Source organism: Bidens hawaiensis, unplaced genomic scaffold, assembly GCF_021521415.1.
Source record: "Bidens hawaiensis isolate Kalapana, Puna unplaced genomic scaffold, B.hawaiensis_p1.1 tig00003141_1, whole genome shotgun sequence".
NCBI classification, from domain to species: Eukaryota; Viridiplantae; Streptophyta; class Magnoliopsida; order Asterales; family Asteraceae; genus Bidens; species Bidens hawaiensis.
The window spans coordinates 724,551-741,764 of NW_027491170.1; the positions used below are offsets into that span (position 1 = coordinate 724,551).

General features: G+C 36.4%; 1 pseudogene; it reads left to right on the forward strand.

Annotated features, from left to right (window-relative positions):
- The first annotated feature begins 8,971 nt into the window (after window positions 1-8,971).
- Window positions 8,972-17,214, forward strand: part of LOC143622458 (TMV resistance protein N pseudogene) — a 175,998-nt pseudogene continuing 167,755 nt past the window's right edge.

Below are 17,214 nucleotides of genomic sequence, written 5' to 3' on the forward strand. Positions count from 1 at the left end.
GCACCTTGTTAGAGAGATAAAATTATATGGGTCACCATGCTTTTCATTGGATGTATCCCTTTGAAAGGTGTATGAAGGTTATCAAAGGGCATGTGCGAAACAAAACTTATCCAGAAAGGTGCATCGCTGAGGAGAACATTGCAGAAGAAACAATCGAGTTTCTGAGCGAATACCAAAAAAACATCAAGAGTACTGTTGGTATTCCACATGATCAGCATGATGATAATAGGGAGACAATTCCTGTCATAGGCGTTAAATCAGTTGAAGTTTCTCCTAATCTTTTCAAGAGAGCACATTTCTATGTGCTGCAGTTCGAGTAAGTATTACTAACATATATACTCTAAATTATATATTTATAAATATATATAGGGTGCAGTTACTGTACGCTAATGCCTTAACGTACGGTAGTTACGCGAGACGTTCAAAGACAAAAAACAAAGCTAAATACCTAAAACGCTAAGCAAACGCACCCAAAATTAATATATACATATACATATATATATGTATGTATATATATATATTAATTCGCAATATATTATACTCTTACTTCCAGACAACACAAGACCTCTTTGAAAAACCAAATGCCTAGTAAACGACAAGCATTGCTGGAGAAGGAGCATACTTTAAAGTCTGGTGACTGGTTACGCGACAAGGTAGATCAATTTATTAAGTCTTCTATAATTTTTAAAATTCTTTTATAGTTTCTGCAATGTAGGTGAAGAATCTAATCCTTGTAATGAAATTCAGGTTGAAAGAGAGCTAGCGGGCTCCCCAGGTTCTGTATCGGAAACCGTAAAGTGGATTGCACACGGAGCACACCACAACGTTTACAAATACGACTCGTACGACATCAACGGTTTTGAATTTCATACAAAATCTCATGATGGTAGAGTTTACCAGAACAGCGGGGTTGGTGTAGAGGCGGATGACATGCACATAAAAAAAAGACGTTGTGACGTATGGACAAAACTTTTATTTTGGGGTTTTGCAAGAGATATGGGTCCTAGATTATCATACTAAAAGAATTCCGGTCTTCATGTGCCAATGGGTTGACCGTAAACATGTCAAACATGATATTCTTGGTTACACGTCGTTCGACCTAAACAAATTTGGCCACAAGGATGATCCGTTCATATTGGCCTCGCAAGCACGCCAGGTGTTTTATGTTCAAGATCAGCTGGATAGAAAAAAGCATGTTGTCCTCATGACTCCACCGAAGAATTATAGGCATTCGTATGACGAGGTCAATGAGGAATTTAGTACGGTAACTTTCCCTCATGAGGGTAATACATTGCCACTTGTACAACCAAATCAACTGCTTCGTAATGAGTCCCCGGATGATTACTGGCGGCCCGGGAAAAAGCCTACAACTATTCGTAATGGATATTGAAACCGATGTCGGGGTTTTCGACCCAGCAGTTGTCTTTGTTCGGCTAGTTAGATGTAAATAATGTTTAAATATAGTTGTGATACATGATATCTTCCTTCTTTACTTTGTACTTATTAATTCAAACTAAAAATATATTGGTTGTTTTTAATACTATTACTACTTATACGTACAGGCCGGTTTGTTGAATTCATTTCATCTTCTGACTTTTTGGTCAATTGGTGTCAAGTTCAAACATACATCATGTTACATCGATAAAAGTCACAATTGACTTGTAGTGTACCATAAGATCAATAAAGTCATTACACTCATAACTGACTCGTGCTATATCAAAGTTACATTAATACAAAGAAAGCCCAAAAATGCATCATTTCTCGTCTGATGGTTTTGTTTCTTGCTCAACCTCTATTTGGTTATGTTTCAACATACTTTTCAACAGCTGGTTTCCTGCAAAACATTATCAACTCATTTTATAAAAAAAGACCATTATGCCCTTCTTTTCACTAACTTGCATACCAAAGTTGTACCCACCAGACTTGAAGAAGCCTTTGAACAAATAAAATTCAGTTTTGAAAAACCACTTCCAAACTCAATGCCGTCACCAGTAACCTTAGATTTAAGATTTGGTGACGGCATTGAGTTTTGGAAAGGATTTTATCAAAATCTAACATCTTTGGAAAGTTTAAGATCTGTGAAAACCATAGATATTTTCTGTTTGGCCAAGTTTGGAATTCACATAACATATATAGAAGTGTAATAAATTTCAGTCACCAGTTTTATTGCAGTCATTAAAGTCTCTGTTGTTATATAGTTGGTTGTTGAGTGTATAACTGCATACTACCTGTCAAAATGTATATCACACGCTTTTAAATACCTGTCAGAAAATCTTTGAAATATATTTATGTAATAATAGCCTACATTCAAGTTAATTAAAATAAAAAAAACTAGTTTATCTTACTAGATACGCTACAAATCAACTGAACTACAACAAATTACTGTCTCAACTACCAAAAATTAAATTTTAGATCTATTTTGTTATTCACTCACACTAACATCTATTTTAAAGTTATTTATAAAAAAATCAACATCAACTACGCTTAAAAAACGCAACCAAAATATAATAATAACATTAATATATATATATATATATATATATATATATATATATATATATATATATATATATATATATAAATAGGAGATTGAATTCTCCACACAAAATTACTATTCAATTTTATAATATTTTATTAATCACTAATTCACTATCCATAATTTCATATATAAAATAATAGTTTTCATTTTCTTTATTTTACTTTTTTTTCAACTAATTAAAATATTTAACAAACCATATTATCTTTAAACACTAAAGTTGGATAATGGTCGGCTTTACATGTTTTATTTGTCGGTTAAACGATTTACTTAAACTTTGCTTTCATATTTTCGTATAGTTCGTCTTTACAATTATCGAAACTCTTATCATGATTTAAAAATATCGCGCCGCCGCATGGTTTTATATCCACGTTTCAACGTTTAATACCTCGCCTTTAAAATGTTTATTTGGCTTACTAATTTATGTTTACGAATTTGTGTTGGTATACGCTGATACTAATCGAATTTGTGTGGATGGCTGCTGTAACGTGTCGGTTTTTTTGGTTCTACATATGATAATTTGTTGTATTGACATTGACGGGTTTATTTCTTTTGTTTAGTTTCGATGTCGTAACTTGATACAGATTAACTTCGCGCTGACTTGCAACGAGTTTATAGTTAAACGTTTTTACTTATGTTTTTTCGTTTGATTTAACGGTCCCGTCCCGAAGAGCGGATCTTAAATCCTATTTTATAGTTAATAATAACATTCACATAACATATATATTAATACCAAAATATAATAACATTTACAATATATAATAATACATTTACATTAATATATAAAATTAACCAAAATACATAAATAACATTCACATAACTAACTCCTAGCATCCGATTTCATATCAGAATCTACATCGGAGTCTGGAGTCCTGCCATCAGATTCCGTATCCGAATCTACATCCGGATTATCTTCTGGAGTATGAGAGGGCATGATCCTCTCCCACATGTCGTCCGATGTGTAGGTGGAGTCCCTAAGCCTATGGAGGCGAAGGTTCACCTGAGAATGGAATGCCCCATAAACGGACACCGCCTTGAAGTGCTCCAAGTCGTTCAACTCGATGTACGCCACCTCGATTCCCGGCACTACCATTTCAGTGCTGAAATAATCAAGAGTCGTGTACCCAAGCCACCTAACCATTCGGTTAAGTTGTTGGTACGTGAAGGTTTGAGGGTTGACATAGTCAATATACCTCACCCTTTGATTCCTCTGGACGGCGCCGGAAAAAAAGTGGAATCGTATCGTGAAGAATGTGGGGTCGTAGTAGATGGGCTTGAGCACCCGGTGCACGTTCGAGCCAAGCTGCAGCCATTATCGGAAATTATAATCGGAAGAAAGGTGGATTGTGATTCTGATAGTGGATTCTAATTATGGATTGTGATTGTGACCGGTATTTAAGACCATCGGAAAGCGCCGGTACATCTCCCTGACAATTTGAATTTGGCGGCACAAGAAACTGTAAAGGCAATGATGACGTCGTCACTCGTCAAATCAACGTGTGGCCATTAATGACGATTGGACACGCTTAAGAATATTATAGTGTGACCATTTATCACTTATAGCCAAACATAATAAGTGTATCTGTGACAATAAAAAACTTACAAAAAATAAAACTAAGATATTCTTTGGTCACACAACCTCAAATAAGTGGCCATTAATTACATTTGGACACACTAAAACATCCTTTAAGTGTGACAATTTATAACTTATAGCAACACATAATAACTATATCCGTGACAATAAAAAACTTATAAAAAACAAAACTAAGATACTCTTTAGTCACACAACCTCGAATACGTGGCCATTAATTACATTTGGACACACTAAAACATCCTTTAAGTGTGACAATTTATAACTTATAGCCACATATAATAAGTGTATCCGTGACAATAAAAAACTTATAAAAAGCAAAACTAAGATACTCTTTGGTCACACAACCTCGTATAAGTGGCCATTAATTACATTTGGACACACAAAAACATCCTTTGAGTGTGACAATTTATAACTTATAGCCACACATAATAAGCGTATCCGTGACAATAAAAAACTTATAAAAAGCAAAACTAAGATACTCTTTGGTCACACAACCTAGTATAAGTGGCCATTAATAACATTTAGACACGCTTAAAAGTATTTTAGTGTGACCATTTATTACTTATAGCTACACATAATATGTGTGTCCATGACAATAAAAAACTTATGAAAAATTAAAGTAAACTACTCTTTGGTCACACAACATCGTGTAAGTGGCCATATATTTTAAGCGTTTTAGCCACATAACTAATAAATACAATGGTTGTTCGTCATATTTCGCCACTTTATTAATAATGTGGCCAGAAAATGTGACATTAGGTCACACAACGTAATATAAGTGGCTATATCTTTTACCTTTTAGACACATCTCTTATCAATACAGTAGTCGTTTGTCAAATTTGGCCACACTTTTAAAACATGTGGCTAGTTAAATGTCACAGTTTGTGGCTAATGCATGTGTTTTTGGTCACATGTATCAAAGATTAAACAAACTATGACTGTAGGTCACATTTCGCCACACGTTTTTATAACGTGGCTAGTTTTTGTCACAGTTTTTTTCAAAGAGTGGCGAAAAGTACCTGACTAGGTTTACAATGGTCACGTGAAGAATAATATGTGTGGCCAAAACATTCTGGAAGGTTTTCCAACATGGTCAAAGACCTTTTAGCCACACAGTTAAGCCGAAGTGTGGCAAATCGCCCAAACCACATGTGTGGCCGAAGGTCAATATTCACGTAGTGGAAAGCACTATGAGAAAAGAAAAACTCATATACCCTTAAGCAACACAAACACGGGTTCGGCTTCAACAAAGGGTTCAACAAGAAAACGTCAGAAAGGACTGAACCTCGGTACACCTACAACATATTTCACTACTCATATGATTTAACTACAAATTATACATTTTGTTTTTATTAACAAAAATAATAGTGTTGGTTCTCAGCAACACCCAGATCCAGCGGCAACACAACTAAAGAAGAGGAAACAACATTGCATGTATTGATGCATCACCCGCACTCATAACCATCATACCGGTCTGCCCAACTAAAGACAACGACTGGAATGATGCATGGTGGGTAACCAATTTGGACCGTTATCCATGACTTTCAAGCTTACGAGACCAGCAGATCCTTTTTTGAGATAATTATGGAATTATTAATGTTTAGTATCTACTTCGCCGTTACAATTGTATAATAGACGTTATAATTAGCGCTTATATTTTCTTAAGGGTCAACATTTGAAGCATTTTTCTACCTAATACGGAATGAAGAAAAACCAATTACTTAATCACCTTTTTACAACTACGGAATGTCTTCTCATTACAATTACCACTAAAATCCGGATAACATATTATTTTCGTCAATGTTCTATAACATCTGATGGTTAACAAAATGAATAAAATGATATCAAAAGGCAAATTTATATCACCAACCTTCCATAACGTTACGATCCGAACATATTGTCATAGAATGTTACACTACATCATGTCGGTGTAATGGCTCAAAACACGACAGTAACAACAATCAATTTAATGAAAAATGCAAAAAAGAAAGGGTCGTTATATTACTTATTCACCTTTATAAAATATGGAATATTTATCCAAATACCAAACAAGCCTGTTCCAACCGACCTTCACCACGATATCACCTTTCTTCTCATTGCATTCATCCCTAATATTCAGTTACTCATGTTCGCACCGATAAACCATTACAAACCATATCAAACACTACAAACCAATACAGGGGATAATTTGAATGAAATCGCGACAACGCGCGAGCACTTTTGCTAGTTATACCTAAAATCCCAATTATTTGCATGTATTACGAATCAGTGGTTACCAGAATTAAGATGCGGTGGTGGCCGGAGAACGTTCTGCAGGCAGCTAGGTCGTTGGAATTGAGCGGCGTCAAGAAAGGGTTGCGGTTGGAATAAGCAGGTGAGCGGCGGCGGCGTACAGTGGTTACGACGGCATCGAAGCAAATCGAGGGAGAGAGACAACAGATTTGGGAGAGAAGTTATGGCGGTGAAATCGTGTGGAGGAAAGAGAGAGATCAAACAAATGAATTTGGAAGAGAGATAATGGGATTTTAGTGTTAATTTGGGGGAGACGCGCTGGGGAAATAACCCCGCCTATTTTTTTCACTACGTCGCCGCTATTAATCGTGTCGCCACTAAAGGTGTCACCACTAATGGAGAGATTTCTTGTAGTGAGGTAACAAAACCTACTAGCCCAATCTAGCCCCTATAAAAATTAGTCATGATTTACAGAACTAATAAATATTTAAAAATACAAAAAATTGAAATAGATCAATTGCATAATTTCTTCAAATAAGTGTGTCCCAAATTTAGCTTTTCTCACAGCATCTAACGATTACGACCTGGCTCCTCTAAATTGCGTTATGGTAAAATTCAACCCCTTCCATGACATGTACATTGTGTTCCATAGTCTCATTTAACGAGGGGAGAGGAAGGAAAAGAAAGGAAATATATAAAAAAATCATGTTCCAGAGATTTTGTAAGAAAGGGAGGGGGAAAGGAGGGAAAATGCTAGAAAATTTAAGCATATTATCATCCTTCAAAATTGGAGAGATTAAGAGAGAAAATATTTGTGTCTAATTATAACTTTTATCAATTCCTAAATTACCCTTATATTTAACTCCATGTAATAATTTACTTAAAGGGTATAATAGAAAAATGAATCTTTATTTTCTTTTCCTCTTAACTCGGGAACACCTAAAATGTTTTATTTTTCTTCCTTTTATTTCCTTTTCATTAAACTCGGGAACACGAAATAAAATCACATATTTTCCTTCCCCTACCTTTTTTTCCTGTCATAATTCCCCTTCCTCCCCCTCCCCTCGTTAAATGAGACTTGGGAAAATGTCAATTTAAGGTAAAATGTTTTCTAATAGCCTATAATTTTGTGTAGAAAGATATGATTTGATCTCTCTTAATTCGGCAACTAAGTAATCTTTGTTAGGGCTGTTCACCAACCGAACCGAACCGAACGCGGGCATGCTCATACTTGGTTTGGTTTGAAAGCGAACCGAGCGGATTGAATTTAAAGAAACGAGCGATATCTTTATGCTTGAACTTGGTTTGGTTTTGAAACCGAGCGGCTTGGTTCGGTTTGGTTTTGCTTGAATTCGTACAAAATTTTCAATTTTAATTTTCTAAAACTTTAAAATATCATTAATTTAAGACTTTCAACTCTAAATTGTCTTAACTTTTACCTTTAAAATGTATAAAGCTCATAGTTAACAACAAAACATATATAAAACGAGTGGCTATGGTTTACATTTGAACTTTGAATTCAACACAAAAGAGGAAAATTTTAAAAACTTTAAAAAATAATATTCTTTTATATATATACATAAAGTTTATATATAAAACTAATAAATAAAAAATAATTCGAGCAAAACGAACCGAACCAAACCGAGCGAGGCTTTGCTCGTGCTTGGATTGCTTTTAAACCGAACCGAGCCGAACGGCTTACTTCCAAACCGAGCCGAAATCGAACGAGCATTTTTTCGAACAAAATTCGAGCGAACGACGAACGAGCGACGAGCGGGGAGCAGTTTGGACAGCCCTAATATATGTCGACTAACTAGACTCATTTTACAAAATAATTTTAAGCATCCATAAAGTCAACTACACTGGTAATCAATAATTTTAAACAAGGTTAGGTATATGTCTTTATCTTTTATTCAAATGTTCAAATACGAATCTTTTGTCCCCAACCCATCACAACAAACAATTGTCTTCATCCGCTCATTTTAATTTATCCCAATTATTTTGAACAAGGGCCCAAGTTTGTGATTTTTTTTTCACAATAACATGGTGGCTAATTGTGAATGTGCCTAATCAATAATTTAGAACAAGGGTTTGGTATATGTCTTTCTCAATGGTAAGCACGAATCTTTTGTATGTCCCCAGCCCCCAATGTAAAGGTTTTCCAAACAATTAATCTCTTATCAGTCGGCACAAATTTCCCCAAACATAAAATATTTCATTTCATTCGATCTTTCAAGCAATGGCTTCTCCTTCATCATCAGCTTCTGCATCACCCATTCAAAAGAGCTTCAAGTATGATGTCTTTTTTCTATAATCAACTTAATATGCTTAATATAATTATTTTACTATTTTAGGTTTATAACAGACTAGCATAACTTCTTTTTATTTATTATTATTTTTTTAATTCAGTTAAGGATCCTTATCTTATATTGACCAAATAAGAGGTTTTACTACCTCCACGTAATTGCACAAATTTTCCAACTCAAAATATCAGTTTGTGAAGTCTTATTTGATCATCTCTTTACAAGTTAATTCATTTGCATTCTGATTATACAAAATTCCCCATATAAACAAATTCGTTTCGTTTGATCCTTCAAAGCTTACAGCTAATGGCATCCACTTCAGCATCAGTTGCTCAAAAGAGCTTCAAGTATGATGTCTTTTTGAGCTTCCGGGGTGAAGACACCCGCAAGAACTTTGTTGATCGTCTTTATCATGCTCTTCACCAGAAAGGCATTATAACTTACAAAGATGATGAAAACATCCAGAAAGGGGAAAGAATAAGTGAGCAACTCATCAGATCCATTAAAGACTCGAGATTTCACATCATTGTTTTCTCCAAGAACTATGCATCTTCATCATGGTGCTTGGATGAGCTCGTACAGATTATGGATTGTCAGAAGACGATGGAGCAGACTGCTTACCCCATATTCTTTGATGTGGAACCCACTGAAGTCCGTCACCAAAGTGGGGCATTTGGAAAAGCCTTTGCAGAACATGAAAAGGGTAGTAGGAGCTTTGTTCTACCTCTCGACTATCTTTGTTCCACTCTAGCATTTTGTTGCAGCGGATCATCTTCTTCATTGAATGGTGTCATAGTGGATCCGGTAACATCTTTTTCATTGAACTTGTATATGTATAATGTATTATTCAGTGAACGATTTATGTTTCAGTGCAGAAGACGTTTCTTATCCAAGTAGTAGGCATGGAGACCCGGGTAAAGCGTGTGATTTCATCTTTAGAAACTGGTTCCGACGATGTTCGCATGATAGGGATCAAGGGGATGGGAGGTGGTGGAAAGACAACTTTGGCGAGAGCTGTTTTTGATCATATTTCCATTTGGTTTGAAGGTGTAAGCTTTGTTGAGAATGTGAGGGAAGTTTCAAAGGGCTCTTCGACTGGTTTGAAGGAACTGCAAAAACAAGTCCTTATAGATGTGTTAGCTGATCAAAACATTTATGTAACAAGTGTTTCTGATGGGAAAAATAAGATGAAAAGGATGATGCCTGGTAGAAAGGCTCTTGTTGTTCTAGATGATGTGGATGATATAGAGCAACTTGACGCGTTAGCTGGTGAGCTTACTTGGTTTAAGCCGGGGAGTAGAATTGTCATCACAACAAGAGATCAGCAGGTGCTCGTAGCACATGGAGTGAGCATTATTCATGATGTTAATCTGTTATCAGATGAGGAAGCACTCTGCCTCTTCAGCAGGTATGCATTTAAGAAAGATATTCCAAATCAAGGGTATGAAGAGCTATCAAGTAAAGTTGTACATTATGCTGCTGGTCTTCCCTTAACAATCAAAGTTTTGGGTTCACATCTTTGTGGTAGAAGTGATCATGTATGGAAAGATGCGATAGAAAGACTAAAAACTATCCCTGAAGATCAAACTTTTAAAAGATTGGAGATAAGCTATAATGGCCTAGAGGATGATCAGAAAGAAATCTTTCTAGATGTTGTATGCATGATGAAATATAACAAGAAAGACGATGCAATCAGAATACTTGACAGTTGTGGATATTATGCTGAAATTGGTTTAGGTGTTCTTGAGCAGAAATCTTTGATAACTATTTCTGATGATGGCAAGTTAGGCTTCCATGACCGTATAGAAGAAATGGGCTGGGATATAGTGCGTCGTTCGCATCCTAACGAGCCTAGCAGACATAGTCGATTATGGATTAGAAAGGAAATTGAAGACATATTGGTTAAGGAATTGGTAAGTTTTAAGTTTATATGAAATGTGGACAACTAGGAAATATTATTTTCTTTGACAAATTTTCACACCAGCATTTTTTTTTATTATGTACAGGGCACCAAAGAAACAAAAAGTATGTATTTGAGAAGTTCCTTTCTCCATTCAAATATTATTATGAAAGGTATTAGAAACATGGAAGAACTTAGACTACTTACAGTGTATTGCAACGCAAAAGAAGTTGATGAAGTTAGCAAATACTTACCAGATGCTTTACGATCTCTATGTTGGAGTTGCTACCCTTTTCGGTCTTTACCTGAAACATTTCAAGCAAATAACCTTGTTTACCTTGAAATGCATGGGTGCCATATAATTGAACTCTGGGAAGGAGGAGAAAGAAAGGTAGAATAATGCATATAATGTTATATATTGTGATTACACTGATTCTCATCTATTTTTCTTTTCTTATGATAGGTTTTTAATAAGCTTAAATTCCTTGACCTCCGTAGTTCTTTGAAGTTAAGAACCTTTGACCTTAGCATGACCCCACATCTTGAGGAGTTAAATCTTGAAGGATGTTGGGACTTTGTAGAACTCCAATCGCCCGTTGAATGCCCGAATCTCAAAGTACTCAACCTCAGTCGTTCTAAGGTGAGTCACCTTAACATTGGGATGGTTCCACATCTTGAGAAATTATATCTTGAAGATTGTTCTCATCTTAAAGAAATTCATGCTCCGGTGGGATGTTTTAAAAAGCTTGTTTACTTTAGCTTAAGTGATTGCTTAAATGTTGCATATTTAAAGGTTAAACAACATGAGTCAGCTTCTCTTATAGATACAGTGGAAATAAAGGTACTTTGTGAAGATGTTACAAATGATTTTCCAGGGTTTGGGTTTACATGTATATATGATGAACCTAGATCCTCATGGAGTGGAAATTTAGAGAAACTTTTTGGTTTTGGTTCATGCGTTTGCGAAAACCATGAGTATTTTCTAGCAACTATATGTGATTTACAACATTTAAGAGAGCTTACACTTGAACTAAGCATTCCTCAGGACCTGTGGCGGTTAGAAAGTCTAGAGAAGCTATCTTTGTGGTTACAACGGTTTCAACATCTTCCGGATGGTATTTTTATGTTGAAAAATCTGAAATCACTTCAACTTCGGTATTGTCGAGCTCTTGAGCAGTTACCTGAGAATATATGCAGATTAGAGTGTTTAGAAGAATTAATCATAAGCGCTTGTGAATTATTGCTCAGTATTCCGAACAACATATGTAAGATTTTGACACATGTGAAGTTGATCACTCGAAAGTCAACCATAGTCAAAGGTCAATTTTGACCACAAAAGGTCAACGTAGACAAAAAGGTCAATTTTGACAAAAATAGCCCAGTATGACCATGAACCAATAGTTTCGTGCAGTCCCAAGTTCCAAGATTACCCATGGCAGCCCATTTTATTACCAAAATGAGTAAGCTGGCCAACTAAAGACTCAAAAGTAAAAGTTAAAAAGGCAGACTCAAAAGATTTACACATGGTTAAGTAAGCTGGCTAATGGGTAGTTACTTGAGATAGGAGTGCTAAAAAATTTGAATTATGCCGTACTTAAAGGTACTTCATGTTGGGAAAAATCTTGATCGGCCAGGGGTAAAATAGTAATTCATGGTTGAATTGAACGTGTGAATGATTCTATACGTGGGCTGAAGGATTCTTTGGACACATGGTGTATCTGCATGTTTTCTGTAATTTTTTTGAATAGGTTCGCCGGACTTGTTTATCAAGTCCAAGTCTTTAGGTGGTTGTTGAAGTTTGGTAACTAGAATCAAAAACACAAAACGAATTTAGATCATAAGCTCGATCCTTGTAACTTTCGTTAGCTCGAAAAATTACAATGCATAATGATATAACCCACAAGCTCGGGTATATATACTAATTTAGATTTCAAAACCCAACTAGACTAGAATACATATACCATAATCATATTCAAATACTAATTGGTAAAAACAAATCTAAATAATAATTAATAAATAACTTGTAGCCCAAATCATGTGCTCAACTTGGTCTCCAAGGATCTGATCCACCATAGGCTCGATGGACCGGACCAAACCAAATTATGGCTAACAATCACCCCTCTAATTTCGGTTTGGCTTTCAAGAGATCATCCACTCCAAGTAGCTTTTGCATCTCCGCAAACTTTATACGAGCTAGAGCCTTCGTCAACGTGTCAGCTCGTTGTTCGCTTCCGGGAATATGTTCACTCTAACATCCCCGTTCTTGATACAGTCTCGTATGAAGTGATACTTTGTTTTTATATGTTTACTTCGACCATGCCACACCGGGTTCTTCATAAGTGCAATGGAAGATGTATTATCAACATATAATACTACGGTTTCCATCGGCCATCCCGTTACTTCACTAAGTAATTCTTGGAGCCAAACGACTTGACCCTCAGCCGCGGTTGCTGTCATAAACTCCGCTTCGCACGAAGATAAAGCTATCGTTGGATGTTTTTTAGTACACCAAGTAACCAGGAAATCATCAAAGTAAAAGACATACCCGGTAGTACTTTTATCATCGTCATCATCAACTCCATGGCTACTATCGGAATACCTGTAAAGGTGACGACTTCCACCCCTCGAATACTTTAAACCGTAAGACACGGTTCTTTTAACATACCGAAGAATATGTTTAATCGCATCCATGTGAGATTCCTTTGGCTCTTGCATATACCGACTCGCTATTCCAACAGAAAAACTCAAATCCGGTCTCGTATGTAACAAATACCTTAAACACCCGATTATTCTTCGGTAGACGGTAGCATCAACGGGTTTCCTTCTCGTCTTTTGAAAGCCTTGTGCTCAGTTCAAGTGGACACTTGGTAGGATTACAAATCTCCATATTTGTTTCTATTAAGATCTTCTTGGCATAGGTTTCTTGCTTGATCTCGATCCCGGTTTCGGATTGTGAGACTTCTTTTCCGAGATAGAATGACAATAAACCCAAATTACTCATCTCGAATTGTTCCTCCATTTGTTTCTTGAATTTAAGAATTTCATCCTTACTTGAACCTGTGACAAGTAAATCGTCAACATACACACATATTATTAATATGTCATTCTCTATATATTTTGATACACCGCCGTTTCTCGTTGACATTGGTAAAAACCAAACGATTGCAACACTTTGTCGAGTTTCACATTCCAAGCCCACGGTGCTTGCTTTAACCCGTAAAGGGCCTTCTTTAATAAATAAACTTTATTTTCACTTCCTTTCTTCTCGAAACCTTCCGGTTGACTAACATACACGGTCTCGTCAAGCTCACCATGTAAGAACGCCGACTTCACATCCAAGTGATGTACTTCCCACCCCTCTCGGGCGGCTAAGGTGAGTAATAATCTAACCGTTTCAATTCGAGCAACAGGAGCAAAAACTTCATTAAAATCCACACCAAATTTCTGAACATAACCCTTCGCCACAAGCCGTGCTTTGTATTTTACTATTCTACCCATAGCATCCTTTTTAATTTTATAAACCCACTTCAACCTGATCGCTTTAAACCCGTTTGGCTTGTCAACAAGTACCCACGTCTTGTTTCGTTCAATAGATGCAATCTCCTCGTTCATTGCATTATCCCATTCTTTTAATTACTCCGGATGCCTCGGCATAACTCGTCGGTTCACCATCTTGAGTCAAAAATAATTCTTCATCTTCAAACCCTTCATCCCTTTCTTCCCCGTATGGAAACTCAACATTTAACACATAATCTTTCAACTTTTTAGGTAAAATTGCGGTTCGGTTTGACCGTCTTGGGGTAGATGGACCTGGGTCAGCATGTAAATTAGTTGAAACAGGCTGCTGATGCGCGCAGTTTGCTGAAACTGGTGAAACGGGCTGCTGATATGAACAGTTTGCTGAACTGGTACTGATCGGGCTACTTTCGCTGCTGTTCAGGCTAATTTCGGTGCTGTTGGGCTGAAATCAGTGCTGTTTGGGCTGTTTTGGGTGTTGTTTGAGCTTAAATCGGTGTTGTTCGGGCTGTTTTGGCTGCTGTTTGGGCTGATTTCGCTAGGGGTATTTTCGTGAAACAAGTTAATAACGTTACCAACTTGTTCCAGATTAACTACCAAATTTTCAGCCGAGTTTTCACCACTTTTAGACCAATTCCAACATTGTTTCTCATTAAAAATAACATCTCGAGAAACATGAATTTGATGTCTAACCATATCGTACATCCTGTATGCCTTTTTCCCTGTTCGGTACCGAGATAAACCATAGGGGTACTTGGTCGTCAATCTTTTTGACCAAAGTAGTTGGAGGTGTTTTCACATAACCAACACACCCGAAACACGTAAATGATCAAGATTGGGTTTTACAACTTTATAGGCTTCATAGGGAGTCTTCTCGTAGTGATTTTGTCGGTACTCGGTTTAGGATATAAATAGCATGTCTCGCTGCTTCTCCCCAAAACCGTTTTGGAACTTTTGTGACATGGAGCATGCTTCTAATTGTGTCAATAACGGTTCGATTTCTCCACTCCACCACACCATTTTGTTGGGGTGTGTATGGGGCAGAATAATGTCGTGTGATTCCTTCACTTGTGCAAAACTTTGAGAACTCACAAGATGTGAATTCTCCTCCGTTGTCGGTTCGAAAAATTCCAATTTTGTAACCGCTTTCACCTTCAACCAAACTTTTATATTTTTTGAAATAATCTAAAGCTTCGTCTTTTGATTTTAACAAAAATACCCACATGAACCTCGTGTGATCATCAACAAGAAGAAAAATAAATTTCTTACTCGATGGTGTACTCGGTGAAATGCCAAGACAACTTGTAATAGTTTGTTTGCTGTTAGATCCGGTCACGGGACCTACAATTGGTATCAGAGTTTTCGGGGCTCTACTAGTTTTAGATCTTGGGTCACAACCTTTGATTTTGGTCTTGTTTGTGTCAAAGATGGATTTTCAGGTGGTTAAGTGGGTTCGGGTTCACTAGTCCAAGAAAAAGGTCTTTAAAAGTTCAAGAATAGTGTGTTCAAAGCTTCAAGATCTTAAAGTTTATGTTAAAGTTTACAAAAAGAGTGATAAAATGGTGTTTGAATCTTCAAAAGATTGTTTGAGTTGGTGAATATGTTGGTTCATGTGTATATTCACAAAAAGTTTGCTCAAAAGTTGTGATATACACGTAAAAGGAGTGTTTTGAAAAGGTGACAGGAAAGATACTTTGAAACTTACCAAGAATAGCTTCATTAGAATAGACTGCCATAGCTTCATTTGAATCCCATTCGAACATAGCTTCATTCGAAGAGACTGCCATTCGAATGACTGCAATTCGAATACGTTTGTGATCAAATTAAACAAGGATAATCTAATCGAATCACCCAGCCATTCGAATCAAAATTATTCTAATCGAATACCCTTTTAATTCGAATACTCATTCGATTAAGATTCTATTCGATTCGAATACTAATATTCGAATACATTATACTTAAGATTATTTTTCAAAAGGGCTACTGGTTCATTCGAATACTTTGTTTAGTTGGATTCCATTCGAACACTTATTCGAATTCCCATTCTAATAAGCCATTCTAATACCCTATTCGAATACCCTTGACTTGTGTTTTTAAGCAGATTTTGTTTCGAGTGTCTTTGAGCTTAGATTAGTTGATGCAATGGCAACTTCCAACACTGAAGCTAGTACTGAAGCTGTGAAGTACGTGATGTTTGAAAACGAGGCAGGAACAATGACAAAGCCTCAAAAGCTGATGAAGTGGGATTGTGATTTGATTAGTTTAAATGGAGATTTCAAAATTATCTCAAAATTATTGACTACAATCTTCTTAGACCCTTTGAACAAGGTCCACACCTTCCTTTGACCACTACTACTGATGGTGAGGTTCCTAAAGCGGTGGCAGATTATGATGACACTGATAGAAGAATGCTTAGTGAAGACAACAAAGCTTTTGGTGTCCTGACTATATGTCTTTCACGGGAAATTGCATTGATCTTGAGAGACTACACCATTGCCAACAGTTTTGGGGATGCCTTAGTGAACAAGTTTGAAGGCAACTTGGAAATAAGAAACAACCGGAAAGGGATGTTGAGGGGAGAGTTCAATATGTTTAACTATATTCAAGAAGAAACAATTGCTAGTCTCATCTCAAGATTTGAAATGTTGATTACCAAAATCAACAGTGCTGGAATTGAATATGAACAAATTGAGATCAATGACAAGCTTCTCAACTCTCTCCCTTACTCATGGAGCAACAATATTATAACCATCAGAAGAACATCAAATCTTCATGTTATCAGTTTGTCTGATCTGACCTCAGTTATCAAATCGTTTGTAATGGATGATAATTTGAGGATGAAAAATCATATTAGTTTTCTTTCCAAATCCGATATGACAACTGGAACAAGTGTGAGCACAACATTCATAAGCCAAGCCAACACTACTGCTATATCAAGTTCAAGCTCTCCCATGATGGGAATAAAGCCCCATTAAGCACTCCAGCTTCATCAAGTTCATCAAGTTCAAGCTCTAGTTCAAGTTCAAGCCAAGCTGACACCAAGCTTCATCAAGTTCAAGCTCTATTTCATTTCAGAATGCTGTAGACAAAGTCGTAGCTCAAGCCTTAAAGGCTCATGGGAATAAAGCCCCAT